The 18,178-nt window shown below is 43.2% G+C and overlaps 1 protein-coding gene across 14 annotated transcripts in view; it reads right to left on the bottom strand.

Annotated features, from left to right (window-relative positions):
- SEMA6D (semaphorin 6D) overlaps nucleotides 1-18,178 on the bottom strand; it is a 176,892-nt gene that overhangs the window by 17,258 nt on the left and 141,456 nt on the right. The window contains exon 1 of one of the 14 annotated variants that reach the window (XM_032856577.1): nucleotides 7,343-8,721. The exons of 12 other annotated variants lie outside the window; for them this stretch is intronic. The gene's annotated coding sequence lies outside the window, so the exon portion shown is untranslated. Of the gene's footprint in view, nucleotides 1-6,266; nucleotides 7,073-7,342; nucleotides 8,722-18,178 lie in introns of those variants that run through there. One more of the 14 variants, XM_032856574.1, reaches the window with a different exon arrangement.

Here is an 18,178-nt window from a genome sequence, read left to right on the forward strand (position 1 = left end):
ACACTGCAGAAGGCAATTTCTCCTCATACCCTTCCCCCACCTATCTCATCGTCTAAAAATAAAGCCCCACCACTTATTGCTTCCTGTCCCTGCATAAAGCTTTATTTAAAAAAAATCACTTTCAGATTTGCCATAGAAATTATAAATGGAAGTAGTTAATGTAAAATATATATCAAAGTAAGACTGAGTCGGGAAGGGAAGGATCTAGAAATACCTGTGAGAAATGAACCAGGGAGATTTATTTGCATATAAACCCCTCAGACTATCTGGCTTTTACCTTATTTAAGGAAATATCTCAGAATTCCAGGACTCAGTAAAATTGTGAGACTAGTTATGCTGTTATGTGAGAATAGTTATGTTCTCCTTTAGAACAAGTGAGGAGGTAAGACAAAATGATGGAAGAGAATATAGACCTTGGGGTTTGAAAAGTCTATTTCAAACTTGCTTGTGCCGTTTACTTCCTGGCTCTGGGACCTTATTTAAGACTTAATCTCTTAAAGCCTTAGTTTCCTTAAGTGTAAATTAGGAAAATTGCCATTACCACCTCCTAGGCTCTTCTGAGGATTAAATGAGACAACCTATCTAAAACATCTAACATAGAGACTGGCCTGTAGTAAATGCCTACTAAATTTTAGTGGGTATTATTATGACTATTATTGTTACATCTTATTGGGCAAAAATGACCGCAGAAAGGGAAAGAAATGTTTATTACTATTTTATCATGTACAACCATTCACAAAACCATTTATGAATACCATCTTAACAATGATAGGGGTGTTCTTAGAGGATTAAGATACAGTTTCACAGGGGCCCCTTGGTGGCTCAGTCATTAAGTGTCTGCCTGTGGCTCAGGTCATGATCCCAGGGTCCTGGGATCCCAGCCCCGCATCGGGCTCCCTGCTTAGCGGGAAGCCTGCTTCTCCATCTCCAGCTCCCCTGTGCTTGTGTTCCCTCTCGCTGTGTCTCTCTCTGACAATTGAATAAATAAAATCTGAAAAAATTAAAAGAAAAAAAAGATCCAGTGTCACAGACATAGATGCTTCTGAGGAGGAAACCACCTTCCTCATGTGTAAGGGTATCATAAAGATTGTGCCTAAATGAGATTTTTTTTCCCTTTTAGCCAGAGAAGGGGGGAAACTGAGTAAATAAAATTTGTCATTTTTTGGTATTATATATAGGCATCTCCCACATATATCTGATGTTAAAACCTAAATATAATGAGGGAAGTTCTTAAAAGCAGTTCAGAGCTGCCAAGATAGCAAGGGTTTGAGTGACAGTATTCTTGAGAGAAGGGAGGGTGCCAGGAAATGAGCTCCACACTTGGCACTTGATTTCATATTATGGGATTTGCTAATTCTTTTTTTTTTTTTTTCAATATTTACTTTTTTTTTTTTTTTAATTTGAGAGAAAGAGAGAGAGTGGCGGGAGGGCCAGAGGTAGAGACTCTTCAAGCAGATTCTCCGCTGAGCACAGAACCTGATGCGGGGCTTGATCTCAAGACTCTAGATCATGACCTGAGCTAACAAGAGTTGGACACTTAAACAACTGAGCCACCAGGTGCCCCAGGATTTGCTAATTCATAAACTACCTAAAGATGAGAGTGTAGCTATAAAGAAAAGCCAGATTTTTAGCAGTATCGAGTTTACAACCCACCATGAAGGAGTCCCAATAACTATCTACAGGCTTTCTTTTGGAGCCCTGAGGGTCTATACCCTAAAGAGAGGGAGCAAACACGAGGTAGACCAAACTGTATAAAACTCCAACTTGGTCTCCAAAAACCTAAGTCTTGGATTGAATAGATGTAATCTCCTCCCACTCTAGCTCCTTGAATAAAATGCAAGGTGAGTCATCTCTAGAGGAAAATCGTATTATCTGGAGATGCCGGTTTCTTAATACAAACTGCTTAACGGAAATTTCTAGATGTTCCAAGAACGAAGACTAAGAGAGAAAGGAAGGCAACAGAAACAGGCCCATAGGTAAGCCAGATTTTAGAATTATGAGGTATCAATTAAAAAAAAATAATTATTTATTTTGTCCAAGAAAAAAAGGTGACAAAATGAAGAATTTCACCAGAGAACTAGACTCTATTAATAAAGAATTAAATGGAAATTTTACAACAAAAAAAGCACAATCATTAAAGCATTGTAATAGATGTATTTAGCAATGTATTTCTTATAGCTGAAGAGAAGATTAGTGAACCAGAAAATGGGCTAATAGAAAATATCAAACAGAAGCATGGAGAGCAAAGATGTTGGGAAAAACAGACAAGAGAGTAAGAGACACGTAGGATCTTACGAAAACACCTAACATCGGAGTGCTGGTGAGTGGAGAGAGAGAGAGAGATGTGGATGGAAGCAACATTTGATAAGATAATGGTGGCATTCTTTTTCAAAACTAGCCAAAAACCATAAGTCTCACTTTCATGAAACTATAACTTCTAAATACAAAGAAAAACATGCTTAAACACATCATAGTCAAGACGCTGAACACAAAGGAAAAAAATATGTTAAAAGCTAAAAGGTATTTCACCTTCAAAGAAGCAAGGATATTACTGACAGCTGACTTGTGAATAGAAATGATGGAATCCAATAGACCATAGAATGACATTTTTAAAGTGCTGAAAAAAAGTAAATTCTTAGGCAAGAGTTCTATTACCAGTGAAAATATTCTTCAAAAATGAAGGCAAAATAAAGACATTTTAGACAGATAAAAGCCAAGAGATTTGTTGTCAGCAAATCAGACTAAAAGAAATACTGAAAGGGAGTTCTTTAAGCAGGATAATGTATAGGGTTTGTTAATGGAAATTCTTTTAATAGTTATAGAATAGTGGCCAAATGCAAAATTAATGAATCCCAGATAAATAAATTGGTATAGAGCCTTTTTCTCCTTGAAAATTATATTAGTGCAAAGGAAATGAGAATTCAGAAGTTGAGTAGGCCTCCTTTATCCCCAGTACAAAGAACCCAGAAAGATACCATGCTGATTTTAAAGCTCTGGCTATCTTCTGGGGATGCCACTTCTAGAAGAGGAGCTGTTCAGACTCTCCTATGGCATATACCTCAGGATCTGAAAGTGGCATTGATTTCTCCCACTTTCCCAATTACTCCTCCAGATCTTGGAACTTCATGCTCTTCAAAATAAATCTTCCTATTTGAGGTCCTACCTCTCCTCCTCCTTTTTAGCTGATAATGTTCTAGTCATTTTCTCTAAGAAAGACTTTTTTTTTTTTTAAGTTTTATTTATTTATTTGACAGAGAGAGATCACAAGTAGGCAGAGAGGCAGGCTGAGAGAGAGAGGGGGAAGCAGGCTCCCCGCTGAGCAGAGAGCCGGATGCGGGGCTCGATCCCAAGACCCTGGGATCATGACCTGAGCCGAAGGCAGAGGCTTTAACCCACTGAGCCACCCAGGCGCCCCAACTTTTCAAAGACTTCAGTAGACCCAGTCTTTGGTTCCGTTTTGGCACTTGTCATCAGCTTTAGCTTCTTTACCTCAAAACTCATAAAGTCAAGGACTGCATGCTTTGCTCTCAATCTCTTGTCCTTCCAGTTTGCTTGTCTGACTATTTACACCATGACTGTTCCTTCTCATCAGGGCCATCAGTCTCCTAACTGATCTCATTTCTTCCAATTCATTAGGCTTCCTCAATCTTGACATATCACTTTATCCATCTTAGAAGTAACAGTCAATAGTCAATCATTGCAATAATATTTTAGCCCATATTTGAGACTCCTTCATCCTTTGTATCCTTATCAGCCTTTCTTGTAAAGTTCTTGGATGGACTCAACACTTCACCTTCTATACCTGCCCCAGAGCAGTTGAGCCCCAGTGAAGACACCCACACTCTGGGACAATGTGGTAGTAACATCACAGAACTCTTGGGCACTGACTACAGGTAGCACTATAATCTGTGGGGATACTGTTTCTCTACCAGGTTTGCCCACTCCCCAAATGAGTAAGTTTAAATTTTCCTATTCTCTTCAAAGCCTTCAGCTGGGCCTTCTCCTCTCTCCACTGCATCTTCCCTGCTGCCCCATAGGTACTTCACTCAGAAAGTAAAAGTCATGAGATAGGAACTTCCTCCCTCCCCTTCCCATTACCAGTCAGACTCATTGCCTCTTCATCTAGTGTTTCTTCCTTCTGTCCTGTTTTAAGAGAAGTTTTCACCCCCTAAGTCTTCTCCATGTACTTTAAACCCAACCCCTTCTCTCTTTCCTAGAAGAGAAAAACATAGGATATGTTTTTCTCTCTCTCTAGTAGTATAGTCTCTTAATTTTTTATTATTAAATACTATCCATTAGCACTTAACTTGTCTAGGCTTCTCTTCTCATCTCAAAAAAAAAAAAAAAAAAAAAAAGAGAGAGAGAGAGAGAAAGAAAGAAAGAAAATAGAAAAAAGAAAAAGCTCCTGTGACCCCAGATCCTTCTCTAGCTACCACCTACCTCTTTCCTTCCATTCACAGATACTTAAAGTTCTATATTCTCACTGCTGTCATTTCTTCACCTCCCACTCATTCTTCTACTTCCTCTGTTCTAGCTTCTCTCTTAATAACACCTTTCAGTAAAGACATGATGACCTGTAGGTAGCTAAATGCAATGGATGCTTCCAGCCCTCATATAATTACCCAGTACCTTTAGACATAGTTGACTGTTCACAGCTTTTTAAAACACCACCATTCCCTGCCTTCCTTTATATGGCATTCTTTTGACCTCTTACCTATTCTGCCTACCCCTTGTTTGTCTTTCAGTCATGTCTAAATGCAATAAGCATTATCTTTCAGAATATAAAGCTTATCATATAATCTCACAATCCTCCAGTAACTTTCTATTACTCTTTAGAGAAAGCCATAATCTTTGCAATGGGGCCATTAAGACTTCCCGTGTTCTGAGTCCTGTCTCTGTCTCCAGTTTTATTTGAGACTGTCTCCTTCTTTACTTGTGCTTCTACCACCCTGGCCCCGTGTCTGGCCATGGACTGTGTCATTCCACCTACTTGCATCAAGCCTTTGTTCCTACTTTCACTCTGGATGTCCCTTCTTGCCTCCCCATCCTTGGCCTAGTTAAATCTTCCTAATATTTTTTAGAGCCTAGGGAAGCTTCTTCTCAGTGCCTTGCAGATAAACATGTCTCACAGTTGTCTGTACTTGAGACAACTGCAAATGAACAGCAGATGAAGGACGAAACAAAACTAATCATGGGGCCTTGAATCACCACAAGCTCTACTGAATCTCTCAGGGCAAGAATAGCCTTTCAGAATCCTGTCTAATCTAGATTTATTTAATACTGTTAATTAAATAAACAACTATAACAAAAGGCAGCAGACCCAGGGAACTCTAGGTTCTACTCCCAAATAGCATTCTTTTAGTTGAGTATGCTGTGAACTAAAGGAAAGAACGGGATGGAACCAGAGCTGTACTGTAAGGGGAACAATTCATTCTATAGTCTATGAACTTCCAGGGGACAATTCACAATGTAGTCCATGAGAAAGAGTGAATGATGGCTCCTGGATTTATAGGAATTATAGGTCTGCTGCCTAACAGCCCCACAGGACAGAATGGAAAGTGAGCAGTGGGTTTAGGTAGGTTGAAAAAGAGCAGAGAGAAGCAAGTTAATTGTTATTCTTTGGGACCTACGAAGACTCAGAAGGTTGTAATTGAAGGTCAATTACAAAAGGTTCATGTTTATATAACATTTATATGTCTGGATTCCAGGCAGTATGTTCTGTATAGGGCTGTAGGTTTTAATAACTGCTCAACATTAGTATTTAATCAGAATGATATGACAACCAGGCTGACATCATAGCCTTTTAAATATAAGAAGATGAGAGGAAGAGAAGATGAACCACTAGTAGTTCCAGAAGATCTTTAAGCAGAGTTGAGGTGGGTATTCTGGGCCCTTCTGAGGAGCTGGTAGCTCCCTGCATCCAGGCTCACCAAGTGACTCCTGACCAATGGGATCTCTTGGAAGAGCACCAACTGTCTTGTTTATGGAATCTCTAGTGCTACCCTACCCACACCCACCTAATCCTCTCCTTCACATGGGCTTGGGGACCAGGTACCATGTATGAACAAACATATCCTAATTCTGGGCCAGGAAGAGATGGCTGAAAGACCCTTGAATCTGAGACCCTTCTGCCCACTGGGAACTTGGGTACAAAGGTAGAGGAAAAGGCTTTGAGCATTGTCATGTTAATGACACTTTATAATCAACCACCTAAAACGCTGCCCAGTGGCTTGTCAAGGAAATGATGAATCAGCTCTCTGACTCACCCTCCACACAGCTGAGTTCCTGCTGACACATCAGAATCTGGAAGGATGTGCATCTTCAAGGTGCAGAGAAGAACCCTTGTGGGGACCCGGGGCCTTGGAATAAAGAACACATCAGGGATTCTTCTCCCACTGGCACTGGCAGCAGGAGAGGAAAGGGACCAGGAACCAGGATATTTAGGAACACAGACTTGCTGTGTGATCCCCAATAAGTCTCTGGCTTGAGTTCATATAATAAAAGTGGGGATGGGCAGTGGGCTGGACATGTAGGAACACCTCTTTCCCTAAGAGTCCATGATCTTCTGGGGGCTGGAGGAGAGAGGGGCAGCTGCTCCTACCTACTCAGACAAACATCCTAGTGTAACCCCCATTGCTCCACAGGTTCTTTCACCTCAATATGTGAGCGTCTCAAGTGACTCCCATCACAGACACACAGTATTTCCCCTGTTCCCGAGATTTCCTGTGTTAGCTCCCTCTCACCTCCTCCACCGAGTTTCTCTTAAGGGACGTCTGAGCCCCTTGTCTCCATTTTCTCACTCTTTATTACATTTTTAACCCACTTCGGTCTAACTTCAACCCTTGCCCATCAACCACCAAATCGCCAAACCCAACTCAACCCTCATTCTAAATCTTTCATCGCCCCAAGCTCTTTAAGCATGTTGGTCCCTCCTCAACTCTTACTGTCACTTCTGGCTTTCATAGTAATCCCCTTACTTGTCTAGCTACTCTTCCTCAGCAAACTTCTCCAACTTGTCCCAACACACTCACTCTCAGATGTGATTCTTCATGGTTTCACTTGGCTCTTTGGAGATTCATCTGCGCCACACCTTTTTCATTAATACCAATTAATTGATGAATGCCAAATCCATATGCCCAGCACTTCCACATTCCTGCAGGACCAGCTGTCCAAGTCTCTGCCAGATACTCTGACCTCAGTAAAATATAAGCACTTTAAATTGAGAAGGTGCAAACCTGAACTTCATATACTTTGCCTTGACTTGTCCTCCTACAAAATCCCCTTCAGAGCATGGGCTCTGGGCTCAATGTGCCTGTGTTCAAATTCATGCACTCTCACTTACCAACCATGTGACCTCGGATATATTACTTCCTCTCTCAAAGTTGCAAGTTTTCTCACCTAAAATGAGGATAATTACAGCACTTACATCATTGCAATGATTCAGTGAAATAATCTACATAACACATGTAACCAAACCCTTTGCACCTGGTAAGGGTCCAATAATTACAACTACTATTATTGTTGTTGTCATTACTGATATTTTTAATATCCTACTCATTCAAGCCTTACACTTGAGTCATCCTAGATTTCTCCCTCTCTATCATTTTCTCCAATTTGTCAGCACACCCTATTTATTTTTCCCTTTATTGCTCTAGAACACATTCTTAACTGTTTTTTGTTCTTGTAGACTTAAGTTCATTTTGCAAAAGCCCCTAGAATGATATTTTCAAAGCACAAACAGTATCGTTTTTACTTTCTTGTTTAAAAACAATTCAATGGTTCCTAAAGGCCTGAGGCTAAAATACAAATTCATTTTCAAGATTTACAAGGTTCTCCACAATCTGATTCTTGCCAGATTCTGTTTCATCTACCAATACTTCTCCACTTTGATCCCAAAGCAGTGTCTCCTGCAAACACTATTCTCTCTGAAACACCCTTCTTGGAAACTATTTATTCACTCAAAATGTCCCTGGCCTTTGCCTCTTTTCTATTCCTCCCCTCAACCCCAAATTCCTCTCTTCTGGCCACACTGCTCTCCTAAGGATGGCTAATCATACTGTACTACCATGTAAATTCTTCTATTATGGAACTTATCATATCATAGTAATTAGTTATTTTCACACTTTCTCTATTAAAGTGGGGTGCTTGAAAGAGAGAGTAGATCTTAGTCATCCTCTATCCCAGCATCAGGCACAGGGGACTGGGACCAGGAGGTCTTCAGCCAGTATTTAATGAATATAGGAAGAAGTAGGTATATGAAAGAGGTTGTACACATGTTGGGACTTGGCTATGGCACAGGTGCCACATGAACCTGTTGCTACCATTTCCCCCAAACACCTACAGTCTTGAGACTACAATTGTTTTCCTATGATGTTGGCACATAATCCTCATTAGCCCCCAGTTCGTAAGTTTCCGGGTGCTGCAAAACTAAGAGGTTCTTTACAAATGGCAACAGATGCCTCTTTCCACACTTACCCATCATTAACAAATTGCTCTTTCATCCAGGAGTGATGGGTAACAAGGGCCAAAGGAGTAAGTGATTTCTGTCACACCCTCCTGGAATTCCTGTTCATTTTGCAGCTTTCCCAGAACAAAGGAGAGGAAAGCAGAGCTCTTCCTGAGATTAAAGAACAGGGTCTATGGGACTGGCAGGAAGCCTACTTGACTCCTCACTACCTAACAAACAAAAATAAAATAAAAATCAGCCAGTCATTAGGCAGAGATCCTGCAATGGGGAATTCTTTATTTTGGCCGATAGCCTTTTTTCCAGTTAAAAAGTTAAGTAGTGCTAAAGCATAATCAAGCCAGAAATCAGTATGAATCGCTTTATAAGATCTTTCTTTTGGGCTAGATTCTGATAGAAGAAAAAAGGAAGGTGGCAGTAGATGCCCCAGAAAGGAGACGCAGGCACGCCGTAGGGTATGGAAGCCTGTTGTGTTCTTTATTAATGCTTTGCCTTTATAATCAAGGTCTTCCCCAAAGTTGGGTAAATTTTGTTTATTTTCATTTCATTTTACATGCATGAGGAAAGCTAGCTCTTTTGAAAGTTTTCTTTAAAAATTAAAGCAGCTCTTATGTAAGGTTTTCAGTTTAAGTCAAATTTTTTAAAGCAAAGCACACCGATATCTCCATCAGTAATGCTTCTGGTCAAATATTAATAATTCAAAAGGGAACTGAACTTAAAAGGAACTGAGCAGGAAGGGACATAAAACAGGATCTAACCTGTCTTTGCCAAATCTTAAGCAAATCAGAAACAGGGATCTCAGAATTTGACCTCTGAGAAGAACCACGGCTCCAGGGAGCCAAATTCTAGTGACAACTTGTCTAAAAGTTTTGCTGGTCCATCCGGACTCAAACTGGGTAACATGTTAAAGGTAAATTGTCCTAGGAACAATCTTCATTTAATGTGAAAATGACACAAGAAAAGAGTGGGAAGATGAGCCCCATACCTAAGCCAAGAGGATCCACACAGATGACAAACACATCAACTTCTTAAGAGATCAAGAGGAGGACTAGCTTTGCAAAAACACAAAATATAGGGACCTTCTACAGTTGAAAAAGAAAAAAGAAAATTAGATAGCAGAAGATTATCGTGGCAGATACGAACACAGATCGTGTCTTTTTTTTCAGGGAGGACTGCAGGGCTTCCCAGCCTAACTTGGTGACAAGAGAAATTAAAATCCTCTTCTTTTGTTCACTTGCGTACCCGGAGCCCCAGCCAGGCCCGGCTGCTCCCCGTGGGCCTCCAGGAAAGGAACCATTCTAGACAAAGGAAGAGCTCAGGGTTCCAAGGCGTGACTGAGATGCCAAAGGACTCAGCCTGCCTTTGGAACACTGGCTTATTCTACCAGATGACCTGCTGGGGCTGCCATATGGTCTGCGCCTGACATTCTGTTCAGGATAATAGGGCCTGGGTCCATGCCTGGTTCTGCCCTCTGGGCTTGGCTAACAGAAGTGGAGCATGTTTGTCCGGATTCCACTGACTTGTCTGATCCCGCCACTACGGAGTCTCAGCTTTCGACAAACTCTGTGGCGCCTTTCTCAGGTTTTCAAAGAACATGAACAATACCCAGAAAAGGAAAGACTAAGGAGGAGCTACTGTTACTATTCCTGGAAGAGAAGAAGCAGATAAATGAAGGGACGTGGGATCTAAGAGTGGTGAAGACAGTGCAGAACCTAGAAGTCCCCAGAGTCCAGGTGACCAGCACTGCCAACAACCAGAGCAGCTGCTCAACGTGAAGGAGCTCACGTCTCCCTGTTTTATATCCAGCAAACCGCCTCACCGGACACCTCCAGGCGATGCCGTGTCCAAGGGTTTATGGAAGAGTTAAACTCTAACAACCCAGACAAAGAGAAGTAGTCTTTTTGTCACATTTTTAAAAAAGCCAAAAATTCCTGGTTCAAGTCCTATGATTTTCAGTTGCCAAAAACATGGCCTTTGAATTTGCCTTCTGTATTTGAAAACAGTAATCGTTGCTTGTCTGTGGCAGATGTGGGAAATGATCACTAATGGTTCAGAAGGACCTAAAGCATCACCATTATCCGCATTCCATTAGGAAACTCAGTTCCACTTGTTTCGAAGAATGCCTTTCCCCGGTGAAGAGTGCACGGCCTTTTTACTATTGTTGCAACTTCCTGTGAGGTTATAATGACTTCAAAATACTTTTTTAAAAAAAAGTGTTTTGTCCTATTAATAGAAAATGAGAGCCCTGGTGAGTTACCTTAGCCCAACAGTCCTGGATTAAAAAGAAGGCGTTCTCAAGAATGAGAAGAAATGGCCAGAGGGAATTTCATGGCCTTCAAAAGCTCTGGGAGGGCCCAGCCTGGGTCCGAGTTCTTCACCTGGGACTCACCTATAGACCTCCCTCTGCGAGACCTATGAGATTTTGAAACATCTGGGTCCACAGAGGCACACAGTGGACACAGGTGTCAATTCCTGATTTTTACTAAATCAACTCAACATCCAAAGTGTATGAGGAAAGCGGGGCCCTTCCTTCTCTGAAGGGTGGGGCCTGCCCGAAATGCAGAAGGGCGGGGGAGGGAAGCCACACTGGGGTGGGGGAACGTAGACTCTGGAGCCAGAATGTCCAGGTAGGAGGCCCCACTTTGCCATTTAAAAGGCCATTTGCCCTTGAGCCACAGGATTAACTACTCTCTGTACCTCAGCTTCTCTGTAAACCGGGAATAAGGCCGGCTGCTTTCTCACAGAGTCTCTCGGAGGATTGAAAGAGTTATTAGGAGAGCGTATAGAATTCCCAGCACATGTTAGCGATCGGGTGAGTGGCAAGAAGACTGTGCAAGGCTAAAGGCACAACCTTGAGGAAGGGTCATGTGCTTCTAGTGCTAGGTCTGGAGATAATTATGCTTCCCCCGTTGTATCACCCTTATCTACATTTACTCCTGCCCACCTTATGAATCACCTTGGTGGGGGAGGGGCGGAGTATGAATCTCACCCCTGACATCAAATACACCTGGAGGTAATATGGAGTTAAGAGGGCACCTGGGTGGCTCAGTTGTTAAGAGCCTGTCTTCAGCCCAGGTCACGATTCCAGGGTCCTGGGATTGAGTCCTGCATCAGGATCCCTGCTTCTCCCTCTCCCTCTGCCCCTCTGCCCTGCTTGTGCTCTCTCTCTCTCTCTCTCTCTTGCTCTATCTCAAATAAAATCTTTAAAAAAATTATTTAAAAAAATAGGAAGTTAAGAAATCTGGATTCTACCTTCGATTCAGCTTTAGCTCACAGAGAGGCCACGTGAAAGTTGATGCACCTGCCCTGGCTTCGGCTTCCTCCTCTGTATAATGAGAGGTTGGGCTACAATGTCCTCAGTCTCAAAGGCCTACCTCCAAGTCATTAGATTTTATGATTTTGAATTTAGTGCCTGGTTTAAGAAGGGCTCTTTACCAAAAGCAAAATGACTCTCAATTCACACTTCTAAATTTTTCCTATAGCATTGATGTTGCCCAGGATACAAAGTGCAAGTACTCCCTCTGATCCCTGAGACCTGAGAGTGTGGTGATCCCTGCCTCTGATCCGGGATTGTATGCCAAACCACAAACGGGGTTCCCAGTACAAACTGATGTGCTGAACACGGAATGAGTCTCCACTGGCTCTTACAAATCTGAACCTGGCATTGTGATGGTCTCCCAGATAAAATGGCACAGAGTTCATTTTTTCCCTCCCAATCATGTGGCTTTGGGACACACTAGCTTTAAGTTGCTGCCTCGAGCTTCGCTGGGTCTGGGGATCAGGCGGGGCAAGCCCACCCTTGGGAAGAAGACCCTTCCCACTTCTTCTTTACATTTTGTGATGTGATTATGGGAAGCTCAGCTCACATACCCCCGGGACGTCTATGTTCCTTCCCCTCTCACTCTGTCCCCACATGTACTTCATAGCTGACAGGTATTTTATGCACATCTGTGTGTGACAGTGACGCTAGCTCTCAGGTATATTCATCCTACACCAGAGGCTGGGCAATTATATTTTCATTTTTATAGTGTTTTATGCTTTTAAAACAAAATATGCCTTATCCATTTTGGTCCTTAAATGATTAGGACAGAAATTATTATTATTTAAGATTTTATTTATTTATTTGACAGAGAGAGAGAGAGATCACAAGTGGACAGAGCCCAATGTGGGGCTCAATCCCAGGACCCTGAGATCATGACCTGAGCCGAAGGCAGAGGCTTAACCCACTGAGCCACCCAGGTACCCCTAGACAGAAATTATTATCTCTACTGAATTTCACGTCAGCTTCATGAAGACAGGAGTTACTTCTGTTCTCTCTCTCTCTCTCTCTCTTTTTTTTTTTAGCAAGAGAAAGGTGAGAAGGGGCAGAGGGAGAGAGAGAATTTCAAGCAGGCTCCCTGCTGAGCACAGAACCCATGGTGGGGCTCGATATCAGGACCCTGAGATCAAGACCTGAGCCAAAACCAAGAGTCAGACACCTAACCAACTGAGCCATCCAGGCACCTCTTTCGGCTCTATCTGGTACCAGATACCCACTTAGAGAATGTTTGCTGAGTTCGTGAATGGACCTTCACTATACAGACGAGAAGTTAAAGAACTGCTTGAGGAGAGGCTGTTGAAAAAACGCTTCTGGATCATCTGTCTCCAGGTCTGTTGCTCTTTCTATCACCTCAATGACTAATCTCAGAGAGGCTCAAAATGGATTTGCATAGACAAAAATAAAATCTATGCTCCACAGCAACACTCAGCAGCGACCTTACAAATAGAAGGCCGTTGGGGAAGCAGGGGCCAGCATTTGGATAATGCTTCTCTTAGCACCCCACATTCTGAGTGTATGGATTCCCCTAATTCCCAAAACAAACCTCCTTCTCCTACCTCTCTGCTTTTGTGTATGCTGCGCCTACCTTCTGGGATGTTCTCATCCTTTCCTCTTCCTTGCTATGGTCAACTCCTAATCAGAAATCATGTTCCACCAAGATCTTCTGCCACCGAAATCTGAGCTCCCCTTTGTTATAGGACACAATACATGACACTCTAGTTCCTCCTTTTCTCAACTTCCTTTCTCTTCCCCAGCCCCACACTATATGTTCCTGATAACAGGGACTGTGTCCTTTACGACCATAAAGAAATTTCTAAAACATTGTCAGTACACAGGGGTTTAATAGTTGTTGGTTGAATGAATCATTGTGTGCAACCCTGTATCTTATCAAGAGAAAGAAAAAAGTTGAAGAATCTCCTCAGAGCAGTTTTTGCACAGAGAATGAACAGGGAGCAATAGGTCAGCCATGTGCACCAGAAATGAATCCAGGCCAAAACAAAATTATGCTGCAGAATGCGTGGAAGACGTTCTCTCTTGTGGTTGCTGGTGTGACCACAAGAAGACACGGGCTGCCGTTGATGTTGCAGTTGGAGGGATGGATACACTAGAGTCATGGTGCTCCAGTGATACTATCTGCTCCATTTCCTACAATGACCAGAGCCTTGGGCCTGAGGCCCCAGATTCCATCCCAGCCACAGGAAGCGGAAGGACCCTGGGAAGCTACTGAGAAAAGGGTGTTGCTTTACACACACAGACAGGCTGAATATTGTGGAAAAACGGTTGAGGGGAATTAGCCTAATTACCTCTGGAGGGAAAAGTGTGGCTAGCTTTCCTTTTTCACCATCTACCCTTACTACAGACTTGCAGCTCCTTGGTAAAAAGCTTTATAAAACTAGGGAAGGTGGAGGGTTGGGGGTCTTTTGTATAAAGGACACAGGGACGAAGTGGGATTATAACAAGAATAAGTAAAGAGCTCTAGCAGGACTTGGGGAAAGAAAACAGGAGGGACCCCTGGGTTTCCTCCCAAGTTGTGTCTATTCCAAGCTGGAGCAGGCGGGAAAGCTGCCTCTTTCGTGCTGTACATACCGAAGGTTCCAGAGAATTTTCAGGGTGGTGGGAACTCAAGCAGAGGCAGCCATTAACACCGGCACAGTGCTCCCCCGAGTCGGGGTGGGGGCGCTGTTTTCAGAGGCCCTCTAATCAAAAGTTGCCAGGCCCTGAACTCTAGCTGAAGTGAGTCCCTAACACCTCTGTGCTTCCTTGGTCTCCCTGCGGCACCCACCCTTCCGGGGCAGCGGGGGAAAGAGAGGGCGTTGTGGGGTAGCTGTGGGCTGTGTGGCCAGGGCTCCGCGGGCTGGTGTGCACTACCCTGGCCTCCCAGGCTCTCAGGCCAGCCCCTCGGAGGTGAGGTCCGGGAGCACAGCTGCTGACTGCTTCGCCAGGGTTTTTTAAAGGGACGAGTGAGGAAACGGAAGTAAAACTACTCTGTCAATTGTCGAGGTGCTATACAAGCGTGAAGAAGGAGTATTATTATCAGAGCTTTATTTAGTGGCAGTTCGAATCAGCACCGTACCCTGACGTCGCTGACACTTCAGCTCCAACACGCGTGAACCTTCCTCATTCCACAGACGCAGCCGCTCCCCGAGGTGCCCTCCCCGCTGGGCCCCCCTTCCCTTTACTCCTGCTGTTCTCTGGCTCTGGAAGGCTTTCTTGAGTGAGGCTGCGCTGACTGGCAAGTTCCTAATTGTGCCTGAGGGCCATCGCCCTTTTCCATCTCCCTCTGTCTCCTTTCGGAATCTCAGCCAGGGATTTGCCACGGTGGGGAGCACTGGCCATCCACTTCCTCATCTTTCTGATTAGACTGTGAGTTCCTGGAAGGGAGAATCTATGACTTGTTAGTGGAAATCCACTCACAGGCCAGTATGTGAGATGCTTCCAGTGCCCGCTTCTCTAAGAGAGCGAAGTTTGCCGTCAGTAACATACAAATTTGGTTTACGTGCCCCACCCCCGGAGCTGTGTGTAATCTGCAGATGGACGCTGGAGGCTAGAGAAGTAGAGGTAGGTGATAGTGATCACGACAGGCCATGGATGATTGCTAAGGCGACGTGAGGCATGGTGCTAAGCAACCCCCTCAGGCTGGTGGTGCTATTTTCCCGAATTTGCTGATGAGCAAATGAAAGAGGCAATCTGTCTCTGGTCGCCAGACTAAACAGTGGGGCTTAAGTCAGCTGGACTCCAATATCTATGGTCATAAACACTACACCAGGAAAAGATAATGCCAAAGAAATGGAAAAGAGAGGGGAAGAGAGGCATTTGTCACTTACTAAGAAAAGAATATCCTATTTTTAGCTTGACTTCATTATTGTTTTAAGATGCAAACAGCACTATTTTCCCTACATCCCTTCTTCTAGTCTAATGACCTAGCAGGTAATGGCAGCAAACAAATAAAGTTTCTATGACACAGTAAGATACGAACAGAGGAGTTTTCACGCAGAGGAGAGCCAAGATCCTGCCTCCCTAAGTGTCAGGAGTTGGCATCCATCCCTTCCTCCCTTCTGCACCTTGAAAGTGGTCAGAGACCTCCTCCCTCCCATCCTTGACTCAGCAGCATAGGCTTTAAACTGTTTCCAGGGATGACAGGGCAGAGGTGTATCAGGGACCCGCCCCCAGGGCCAGGGAATCTCCTTGTTCTGATGCCTCTCTGTGGACACAAACTAGGGTGGAAGGTCTGACAGGCCTCTTTGCTCCCAAGTCCTTCAAAACTAAAGAAAGCCTAGCTTGGGACCCCCTTCCATTAAATACCTGGTGGGCCAGGCAGAGTAGATATGAGAGGGAAGCACGTTACAAGGGAAGTCTCCACCTCTAGAGAGCTTGTCTACTTTTTTACTTTTTTTTTTTGCTTTCTATCTTTAAGGACTTATAAGAGCAAAGGTGAAGTTCTCACCTACACCCCATCTCAACCCCACAAAACGACTGGAAAAGGACTGTCATTGTGTGGAACCCAAGGGAAGAACAATGGGATGATGGTTCATTTTCCTACCATTTCTGGGAATTAAACACCCTCACACAATTCAGTGAGAAAACAAGCTTTCAGAATACTCTGGCTCTGACACCCACTAGCTGTGTGACCTTGGAAAAACGACTTCATCTTGTATCTGTAAAAAATAGAAGATGATTCCACTTGTCTTAAAGGATTGTTCTGAGGCTTACAGGCTCAATATACAGTAAACCTTTAAAACTGTGCCTGGTGAATAAGAGCAGTAAGTATTAGCCGTTGGTATGGTTATTGCTGTTAGTATTATTATTAGCATCACTCTGCTTTCTCTCTGCTCTGTCCCATGACCTGGGATAATCTTACCTACTCTAACAATAAACTCTAGAGATTATAGTTCCACATTCTCTCTTGTAATATTCTTTGGAATATCGGACGAGGAAACTAACTTCAAATAATTTCCCTTTTCGTGGCACTAGTAATAGAAACCCCTAAGTCAACCACTCAGCATTCAGGCAAGATTCTCATAAAGATGGCTGTTGGCACATTAGAAGTTAAGCATTCTGTCAATATAAATGCACCAAATATACCTAATGCCATTATTCGTGAGGTTCATCACACACTCAAGTTCATCTTTAATATCTATCTTAACAGAAAAGAGCCATGACAACAGATGATTAATAGCACTGAGACCTGGCTTCCTGAAGAAGGTTGGATAATGGACAGAATACCGCTACATTCCCAGTAGCAGGAAAGCCTGTTCAAGAGATCCTGGACTGAATTCTTTGTGGGAAAGGTAAATGGGATGAATGGAGAACTCGGTCTTGATGCCTTCTGGAAAGCAGGGGTAGGGGTTAGTCCTACAGTACATCCCAGTCCATGATATCCCAAGTATCTTGATGTTCAGACTCTCAAAGGGCTAGCAACTCTGTATGGCGATTTAAAACATGGCACCCAAATATTTTTAGACCTTTCACATTTAGAAGTGGATGTATATATCCTCCCCTTGAATCTAGGATGTGGCTACTTGAATAATGGAATATGGTGGAAGTGATATATCAGTTTCCCAGCCCAGAACTTAATAAATGGGCAACTTCCACTTCCTATTTCTTCAGGCACTTGATGTTGACCCAGCCACCATTGTATGAGGAAGCTCAAGCTGCTCATGGAAAAGGCTTTGTGAAGAGGCCCCTGTGGAGAGGGATTCAGGCCAGTCCTAGCTGAACTCTCTTCTGAGGAGCAACCCTGACCCCCATGAGAATGGGCCGTCTCAGAATTGGATCCCACAGCCCCAGGCTGAGCCACCCCACATGATACTACGTAGAGCAACATAGCATCTGCCAAAATGTAGATTCATCAGTCAAATCAATAATTTTTACTTATTTATTTATTTTTTTTTTAGTAAATGCTGTGTCCAGTGTGGGGTTGGAACTCATGACCCCAAGGTCAAGAGGTCCACTGACTGACTCAGCCACCCTTCTACCCTGCACCCCTGATTGTTTCTGTTTTAAACATCTGGTTTTGGCATGGTTTCTAATGTAGTTAGGTGACTACTGTCACCTATGTTTCTATGTTTAGTGGAGAACCCTTTTCCAGACCTTTTCTAGGTATTCTATCTTGAAATATTGCTTTCTTTGCTCTTTCCTTTTAGACCAGCAAAAGACTGAAATCAGCTGTCAGATATATTTCAAAAGACAGTAGTTTTCAGATTGTTTGCCTATGGGTCAAAGAGTACAGAACTTGTCCCTAAGATGTTTTGTTCCAGTCTCTTAAGATACTGTCTTCTTGTTATTTTTTATAAGATTTTATTTATTTATTTATTTGACGAGGGAGCAATTATTTATTTATTTATTTATTTGAAGAGGGAGTGAGAGAACGAGAGAGCACTTAAGCAGTGGGAGGG

Source organism: Lontra canadensis, unplaced genomic scaffold (assembly GCF_010015895.1).
Source record: "Lontra canadensis isolate GAN:19392208 unplaced genomic scaffold, GSC_riverotter_1.0 scaffold12, whole genome shotgun sequence".
Classification (NCBI taxonomy): Eukaryota; Metazoa; Chordata; class Mammalia; order Carnivora; family Mustelidae; genus Lontra; species Lontra canadensis.